This window comes from Oncorhynchus gorbuscha, linkage group LG04 (genome assembly GCF_021184085.1).
Source record: "Oncorhynchus gorbuscha isolate QuinsamMale2020 ecotype Even-year linkage group LG04, OgorEven_v1.0, whole genome shotgun sequence".
In the NCBI taxonomy this organism is placed as follows: Eukaryota; Metazoa; Chordata; class Actinopteri; order Salmoniformes; family Salmonidae; genus Oncorhynchus; species Oncorhynchus gorbuscha.
In genome coordinates, this window is record NC_060176.1 from 82,046,928 (window position 1) to 82,056,830 (window position 9,903).

Below are 9,903 nucleotides of genomic sequence, written 5' to 3' on the forward strand. Positions count from 1 at the left end.
TAGAAACACAAACACACCATGAGAACAAAGGAACAGAACATTAGAAATCACAAACACACCCTGAGAACAAAGGAACAGAACATTAGAAATCACAAACACACCCTGAGAACAAAGGAACAGAACATTAGAAATCACAAACACACCCTGAGAACAAAGGAACAGAACATTAGAAATCACAAACACACCCTGAGAACAAAGGAACAGAACATTAGAAATCACAAACACACCCTGAGAACAAAGGAACAGAACATTAGAAATCACAAACACACCCTGAGAACAAAGGAACAGAACATTAGAAATCACAAACACACCCTGAGAACAAAGGAACAGAACATTAGAAATCACAAACACACCCTGAGAACAAAGGAACAGAACATTAGAAATCACAAACACACCCTGAGAACAAAGGAACAGAACATTAGAAATCACAAACACACCCTGAGAACAAAGGAACAGAACATTAGAAATCACAAACACACCCTGAGAACAAAGGAACAGAACATTAGAAATCACAAACACACCCTGAGAACAAAGGAACAGAACATTAGAAATCAGATGGATGGAATTGAGGAAGCCATAGAATCAAACCACTTCTGGGAGAATTGGAATAAATGAAACAAACCTCATCAGGAGGAATTGGCTCTCCGTAATGGGGATATGTGGAGAAATCACTTTGCAAACCTCTACAGCAATATAACAAAGAGCCCAGAACAAAACAGATATACAATAAAAATGACACATCATTGAATCAGCAGTCAAAGCCTATCAGAATCCTGTGGATACCCCAACTACAGAACAATAATGATTGGAAAAACGATGCACTCTCCGACCCAAAAAGGACTATAATGCTATTTGAAATGATCAAATATACTCAACATTATCCTCACTGCAGGTATTTTCCCCGAAATGTTGAACCAGGTATTGATCACACCAATCTCTAAAAATCACATCCACATTTGACCGAAATGTTGAACCAGGTATTGATCACACCAATCTCTAAAAATCACATCCACATTTGACCGAAATGTTGAACCAGGTATTGATCACACCAATCTATAAAAATCACATCCACATTTGACCGAAATGTTGAACCAGGTATTGATCACACCCATCTCTAAAAATCACATCCACATTTGACCGAAATGTTGAACCAGGTATTGATCACACCAATGTCTAAAAATCACATCCACATTTGACCGAAATGTTGAACCAGGTATTGATCACACCAATCTATAAAAATCACATCCACATTTGACCAAAATAATTACAAAGGATTTTGCTTTCACAGCATCTTGGGGAAAATTCTGTGCAGTATCATAAATAATATCATCATTTCCTTGATGGTTAAATAAAGGTTAAATAAATAAATAAAACGCATCCTGAGCAGAAGCCAGATTTTGATTCGTTTTTTAAAATGATCAACAGGCCACATTTCAACTCGCCACACCATACTAAAGTAAACCAAAACAAAAGGCTAAATCTACTCGTGTTTTGTAGACTTCAAGAAAGCTTTTGATTCAATTTGGCACAAAGGTCTTTTTATAGACTAATAGAAAGGGGTATTGGAGGGAAAACATGAAGACGTTTTATTAAATCAATGTACACTCAAAACAAATGGGTGGTTAAAATTGGCAACAGGCAAAACAGACTTCTTCTCTCAGGGACGTGGAGTGAAACAGGGCTGTCCAATAAGTCCAACACTATTTAACATCTACATTAATTAATTAACAACAAGAAACAGACTTCTTCCTACACACCACTGAAATCAAGGCATCTTGTTTCACCCTACACACCACTGAAATCAAGGCATCTGGTCTCACCCTACACACCACTGAAATCAAGGCATCTTGTCTCACCCTACACACCACTGAAATCAAGGCATCTGGTCTCACCCTACACACCACTGAAATCAAGGCATCTTGTCTCACCCTACACACCACTGAAATCAAGGCATCTGGTCTCACCCTACACACCACTGAAATCAAGGCATCTGTCTGCTGTCGGATGACCTGGACATGCTGTCTCCCACTAAGGAGGGTCTGCTGTCTCCCACTAAGGAGGGTCTGCTGTCTCCCACTAAGGAGGGTCTGCTGTCTCCCACTAAGGAGGGTCTGCTGTCTCCCACTAAGGAGGGTCTGCTGTCTCCCACTAAGGAGGGTCTGCTCTCTCCCACTAAGGAGGGTCTGCTGTCTCACACTAAGGAGGGTCTGCTGTCTACCACTAAGGAGGGTCTGTTGTCTCATACTAAGGAGGGTCTGCTGTCTCCCACTAAGGAGGGTCTGCTGTCTCCCACTAAGGAGGGTCTGCTGTCTCCCACTAAGGAGGGTCTGCTGTCTCACACTAAGGAGGGTCTGCTGTCTCCCACTAAGGAGGGTCTGCTGTCTCCTACTAAGAAGGGTCTGCTGTCTCCCACTAAGGAGGGTCTGCTGTCTCCCATTAAGGAGGGTCTGCTGTCTCCCATTAAGGAGGTTCTGCTGTCTCCCACTAAGGAGGGTCTGCTGTCTCCCACTAAGGAGGGTCTGCTGTCTCCCACTAAGGAGGGTCTGCTGTCTCCCACTAAGGAGGGTGTGCTGTCTCCCACTAAGGAGGGTCTGCTGTCTCCCATTAAGGAGGGTCTGTTGTCTCCCACTAAGGAGGGTCTGCTGTCTCCCACTAAGGAGGGTCTGCTGTCTCCCACTAAGGAGGGTCTGCTGTCTCCCACTAAGGAGGGTCTGCTGTCTCCCACTAAGGAGGCTCTGCTGTCTCCCACTAAGGAGGGTCTGCTGTAGACAGATGACCTGGTGCTGCTGCCTCCCACTAAGGAGGGTCTGCTGTCTCCCACTAAGGAGGGTCTGCTGTCTCCCACTAAGGAGGGTCTTCTGTCTCCCACTAAGGAGGGTCTGCTTTAGACAGATGACCTGGTGCTGCTGTCTCCCACTAAGGAGGGTCTGCTGTCTCCCACTAAAGGAGGGTCTGCTGTCTCCCACTAAGGAGGGTCTTCTGTCTCCCACTAAGGAGGGTCTGCTCTCTCCCACTAAGGAGGGTCTGCTGTCTCCCACTAAGGAGGGTCTGCTCTCTCCCACTAAGGAGGGTCTACTGTCTCCCACTAAGGAGGGTCTGTTGTCTCACACTAAGGAGGGTCTGCTGTCTCCCACTAAGGAGGGTCTGCTGTCTCCCATTAAGGAGGGTCTGCTGTCTCCCACTAAGGAGGGTCTGCTGTCTCCCACTAAGGAGGGTCTGTTGTCTCCCACTAAGGAGGGTCTGCTGTCTCCCACTAAGGAGGGTCTGCTGTCTCCCATTAAGGAGGGTCTGTTGTCTCCCACTAAGGAGGGTCTGCTGTCTCCCACTAAGGAGGGTCTGCTGTCTCCCACTAAGGAGGGTCTGCTGTCTCCCACTAAGGAGGCTCTGCTGTCTCCCACTAAGGAGGGTCTGCTGTCTCCCATTAAGGAGGGTCTGCTGTCTCCCATTAAGGAGGTTCTGCTGTCTCCCACTAAGGAGGGTCTGCTGTCTCCCACTAAGGAGGGTCTGCTGTCTCCCACTAAGGAGGGTCTGCTGTCTCCCACTAAGGAGGGTGTCTGTCTCCCACTAAGGAGGGTCTGCTGTCTCCCATTAAGGAGGGTCTGTTGTCTCCCACTAAGGAGGGTCTGCTGTCTCCCACTAAGGAGGGTCTGCTGTCTCCCACTAAGGAGGGTCTGCTGTCTCCCACTAAGGAGGCTCTGCTGTCTCCCACTAAGGAGGCTCTGCTGTCTCCCACTAAGGAGGGTCTGCTGTAGACAGATGACCTGGTGCTGCTGCCTCCCACTAAGGAGGGTCTGCTGTCTCCCACTAAGGAGGGTCTGCTGTCTCCCACTAAGGAGGGTCTTCTGTCTCCCACTAAGGAGGGTCTGCTTTAGACAGATGACCTGGTGCTGCTGTCTCCCACTAAGGAGGGTCTGCTGTCTCCCACTAAAGGAGGGTCTGCTGTCTCCCACTAAGGAGGGTCTTCTGTCTCCCACTAAGGAGGGTCTGCTCTCTCCCACTAAGGAGGGTCTGCTGTCTCCCACTAAGGAGGGTCTGCTCTCTCCCACTAAGGAGGGTCTGCTGTCTCCCACTAAGGAGGGTCTGCTGTCTCCCACTAAGGAGGGTCTGTTGTCTCCCACTAAGGAGGGTCTGCTGTCTCCCACTAAGGAGGGTCTGCTGTCGTCCACTAAGGAGGGTCTGTTGTCTCCCACTAAGGAGGGTCTGCTGTCTCCCACTAAGGAGGGTCTGCTCTCTCCCACTAAGGAGGGTCTGCTGTCTCCCACTAAGGAAGGTCTGCTGTCTCCCACTAAGGAGGGTCTGTTGTCTCCCACTAAGGAGGGTCTGCTCTCTCCCACTAAGGAGGGTCTGCTGTCTCCCACTAAGGAGGGTCTGCTGTCTCCCACTAAGGAGGGTCTGCTGTCTCCCACTAAGGAGGGTCTACTGTCTCCCACTAAGGAGGGTCTGCTGTCTCCCACTAAGGAGGGTCTGTTGTCTCCCACTAAGGAGGGGTTACAGCAGCACCTAGATCATCTGAACAGGTTCTGTCTGACCTGGGCTCTGACCGTTAATCACAGGTTCTGTCAGACCTGGGCTCTGACCGTTAATCACAGGTTCTGTCTGACCTGGGCTCTGACCGTTAACCACAGGTTCTGTCAGACCTGGGCTCTGACCGTTAACCACAGGTTCTGTCAGACCTGGGCTCTGACCGTTAATCACAGGTTCTGTCAGACCTGGGCTCTGACCTTTAATCACAGGTTCTGTCTGACCTGGGCTCTGACCGTTAATCACAGGTTCTGTCAGACCTGGGCTCTGAACGTTAATCACAGGTTCTGTCTGACCTGGGCTCTGACCGTTAATCACAGGTTCTGTTAGACCTGGGCTCTGACCGTTAACCACAGGTTCTGTCAGACCTGGGCTCTGACCGTTCACCACAGGTTCTGTCAGACCTGGGCTCTGACCGTGAACCGCAGGTTCTGTCAGACCTGAGCTATAATGGTATAATGGTTTTCAAAGAAAGGTCCGGAAATCAGGATGACAAATATAAATTCTGTTTGGACACATTTCTATTTGAACACACCAGAAACTACACGTATCTAGGACTACATATCAGCAACACAGGAAGCTTTAACATGGCTGTGAACGAGCTGAGAGACAAAGCAAGAAGACCATTCTGTGCCATTAAAAGGAACATTAAAATTGAAATTACAGTTATAATCTGTATGAAAATGTTCCAATCAATTCTAGAACCAATGTCTCAGTATGACAGTGAAGTATGGAGTCCACTCTCTAATAAAGAATTTACCAAATGGGACAAACATCCAATCGAAAGAGTGCATGCAGAGTTTTGCAAGACTGTATTGCAACTGCAAAGAAGAACTCCAAATAACCCATGTAGAGCAGAATTGGGCCAAAACCCCCTCATTCGAATAGAAGAAAAGAGCCATCAAATTTTTACTACTTTCTAAAAACAACTGACCCAAAAAACATTCCATCACACAGCTACAATGTCAAGAGATGAAACCAGAGAAGAGTCCCATTAGCCAGCTGGTTCTGAGGCTCAGTTCACTAACCCAAACCAACCCCATAGAGACTCAGGACAACACTCAGCCAGCTGGTTCTGAGGCTCAGTTCACAAACCTAAACAACCCCATAGAGACTCAGGACAACACTCAGCCAGCTGGTTCTGAGGCTCAGTTCACTAACCCAAACCAACCCCATAGAACCTCAAGACAGAACTCAGAAAATCTTCCTAAAACAAACCACAAGGCAAAGAGAAAAGATATCACCTATTGGAAAGACACCACAAAAAAATCTATTGGCTCTTAACAGACAGGACATGGTGTCAGACTATTTGACCACTGTGACTGATAGAAAACTGAGTAAAACACTGACTAGGTACAGACTCAGTGAGTATAGTCTGAGAGACCGGTCGTCACAGACAAACCTGGCTGCCCAAAGAGGACAGTCTGGCTATAGAGACCGGTCGTCACAGACAAACCTGGCTGCCCAGAGAGGACAGTCTGGCTATAGAGACAGGTCGTCACAGACAAACCTGGCTGCCCAGAGAGGACAGTCTGGTTATAGAGACAGGTCGTCACAGACAAACCTGGCTGCCCAGAGAAGACAGTCTGGCTATAGAGACCGGTCGTCACAGACAAACCTGGCTGCCCAGAGAGGACAGTCTGGCTATAGAGACCGGTCGTCACAGACAAACCTGGCTGCTCAGAGAGGACAGTCTGGCTAAAGAGACCGGTCGTCACAGACAAACCTGGCTGCCCAGAGAGGACAGTCTGGCTATAGAGACAGGTCGTCACAGACAAACCTGGCTGCCCAGAGAGGACAGTCTGGCTATAGAGACCGGTCGTCACAGACAAACCTGGCTGCCCAGAGAGGACAGTCTGGCTATAGAGACTGGTCGTCACAGACAAACCTGGCTGCCCAGAGAGGACAGTCTGGCTATAGTGACCGGTCGTCACCGACAAACCTGGCTGCCCAGAGAGGACAGTCTGGCTATAGAGACCGGTCGTCACAGATAAACCTGGCTGCCCAGAGAGGACAGTCTGGCTATAGAGACCGGTCGTCACAGACAAACCTGGCTGCCCAGAGAGGACAGTCTGGCTATAGAGACCGGTCGTCACAGACAAAATCAAATCAAATCAACTTGATTTATATAGCCCTTTGTACATCAGCTGATTTCTCAAAGTGCTGTACAGAAACCCAGCCTGAAACCCCAAACAGCAAGCAATGCAGGTGTAGAAGCACGGTGGCTAGGAAAAACTCCCTAGAAAGGCCAAAACTTAGGAAGAAACCTAGAGAGGAACCAGGCTATGTGTGGTAGCCAGTCCTCTTCTGGCTGTGCCGGGTGGAGATTATAACAGAACATGGCCAAGATGTTCAAATGTTCATAAATGACCAGCATGGTCGAATAATAATAAGGCAGAACAGTTTAAACTGGAGCAGCAGCATGGTCAGGTGGACTGGGGACAGCAAGGAGTCATCATGTCAGGTAGTCCTGGGGCATGGTCCTAGGGCTCAGGTCAGTTGAAACTGGAACAGCAGCACGGCCAGGTGGACTGGGGACAGCAAGGAGTCATCATGTCTGGTAGTCCTGGGGCATGGTCCTAGGGCTCAGGTCCTCTGAGAGAGAGAAAGAAAGAAAGAGAGAAAGAGAGAATTGGAGAGAGCACACTTAGATTCACACAGGACACCGAAAAGGACAGGAGAAGTACTCCAGATATAACAAACTGACCCTAGCCCCCAGACACAAACTACTGCAGCATAAATACTGGAGGCTGAGACAGGAGGGGTCAGGAGACACTGTGGCCCCATCCGAGGACACCCCCGGACAGGGCCAAACAGGAAGGATATAACCCCACCCACTTTGCCAAAGCACAGCCCCCACACCACAAGAGGGATATCTTCAACCACCAACTTACCATCCTGAGACAAGGCCGAGTATAGCCCACAAAGATCTCCGCCACGGCACAACCCAAGGGGGGGCGCCAACCCAGACAGGATGATCACATCAGTGACTCAACCCACTCAGGTGACGCAACCCTCCTAGGGACGGTATGAAAGAGCCCTAGTAAGCCAGTGACTCAGCCCCTGTAATAGGGTTAGAGGCAGAGAATCCCAGTGGAGCATGGGGAACCGGCCAGGCAGAGACAGCAAGGGTGGTTCGTTGCTCCAGAGCCTTTCCGTTCACCTTCACACTCCTGGGCCAGACTACACTCAATCATATGACCCACTGAAGAGATGAGTCTTCAGTAAAGACTTAAAGGTTGAGACCGAGTTTGCGTCTCTGACATGGGTAGGCAGACCGTTCCATCAAAATGTAGCTCTATAGGAGAAAGCCCTGCCTCCAACTGTTTGCTTAGAAATTCTAGGGACAATTAGGAGGCCTGCGTCTTGTGACCGTAGCGTACGTGTAGGTATGTACGGCAGGACCAAATCAGAGAGGTAGGTAGGAGCAAGCCCATGTAATGCTTTGTAGGTTAGCAGTAAAACCTTGAAATCAGCCCTTGCTTTGACAGGAAGCCAGTGTAGGGAGGCTAGCACTGGAGTAATATGATCACATTTTTTGGTTCTAGTCAGGATTCTAGCAGCCGTATTTAGCACTAACTGAACGAACTCAAACCTGGCTGCCCAGAGAGGACAGGCTGTGCTCACTCTGCTCCAGGGGAGAGGTAGAGACAGAGCTGCATTTCCTATTACACTGGTCCTTCTGTAGCTCAGTTGGTAGAGCATGGCGCTTGTAACGCCAGGGTAGTGGGTTCGATTCCCGGGACCACCCATACGTAGAATGTATGCACACATGACTGTAAGTTGCTTTGGATAAAAGCGTCTGCTAAATGGCATATATTATTATTATTATATTACTCAGACCTAAGATAATATTTTTTACCATCATTATCATTCAGTACAACGAATTCAAAACTATAAAATATCATGATAAAATATAACATGTAATGGGTGACCAGCCAAATATGTGTCCTCCTGCCACAACCCGAGGGACAGTCAATGAAAAGTGCAGTGTAATGTCATAAATATTTCCCTTGTTGTTTAGTTTTGTCTTTCATACCAGGTCATGTGTCTTCTCAGTCAGGTTGACACTGGTCTACTGCCAGGTCATGTGTCTTCTCAGTCAGGTTGAGGCTGGTCTATTGCCAGGCCATGTGTCTTCTCAGTCAGGTTGACACTGGTCTACTACCAGGTCATGTGTCTTCTCAGTTAGGTTAAGACTGGTCTACTACCAGGTCATGTGTCTTCTCAGTCAGGTTAAGACTGGTCTACTACCAGGTCATGTGTCTTCTCAGGTCTACTACCAGGTCATGTGTTTTCTCAGTCAGGTTGACACTGGTCTACTGCCAGGTCATGTGTCTTCTCAGTCAGGTTGACACTGGTCTACTGCCAAATCATGTGTCTTCTCAGTCAGGTTGACACTGGTCTACTACCAGGTCATGTGTCTTCTCAGTCAGGTTGACACTGGTCTACTGCCAGGTCATGTGTCTTCTCAGTCAGGTTGAGACTGGTCTACTACCAAGGTCATGTGTCTTCAGTCAGGTCTACTGGTCTACTACCAGGTCATGAGTCTTCTCAGTCAGGTTGACACTGGTCTACTACCAGGTCATGTGTCTTCTCAGTCAGGTTGAGGCTGGTCTACTGCCAGGTCATGTGTCTTCTCAGTCAGGTTGAGACTGGTCTACTGCCAGGTCATGTGTCTTCTCAGTCAGGTTGACACTGGTCTACTACCAGGTCATGAGTCTTCTCAGTCAGGTTGAGACTGGTCTACTACCAGGTCATGTGTTTCTTCTCAGTCAGGTTGAGGCTGGTCTACTGCCAGGTCATGAGTCTTCTCAGTCAGGTTGAGACTGGTCTACTACCAGGTCATGTGGTCATGTGGTCAGGTTGAGACTGGTCTACTGCCAGGTCATGTGTCTTCTCAGTCAGTTTGAGACTGGTCTACTGCCAGGTCATGTGTCTTCTCAGTCAGGTTGAGACTGGTCTACTGCCAGGTCATGTGTCTTCTCAGTCAGGTTGAGACTGGTCTACTACCAGGTCATGTGTCTTCTCAGTCAGGTTGAGACTGGTCTACTACCAGGTCATGTGTCTTCTCAGTCAGGTTGAGACTGGTCTACTACCAGGTCATGTGTCTTCTCAGTCAGTTTGAGACTGGTCTACTGCCAGGTCATGTGTCTTCTCAGTCAGGTTGAGACTGGTCTACTGCCAGGTCATGTGTCTTCTCAGTCAGGTTGAGACTGGTCTACTACCAGGTCATGTGTCTTCTCAGTCAGGTTGAGACTGGTCTACTGCCAGGTCATGTGTCTTCTCAGTCAGGTTGAGACTGGTCTACTACCAGGTCATGTGTCTTCTCAGTCAGTTTGAGACTGGTCTACTACCAGGTCATGTGTCTTCTCAGTCAGT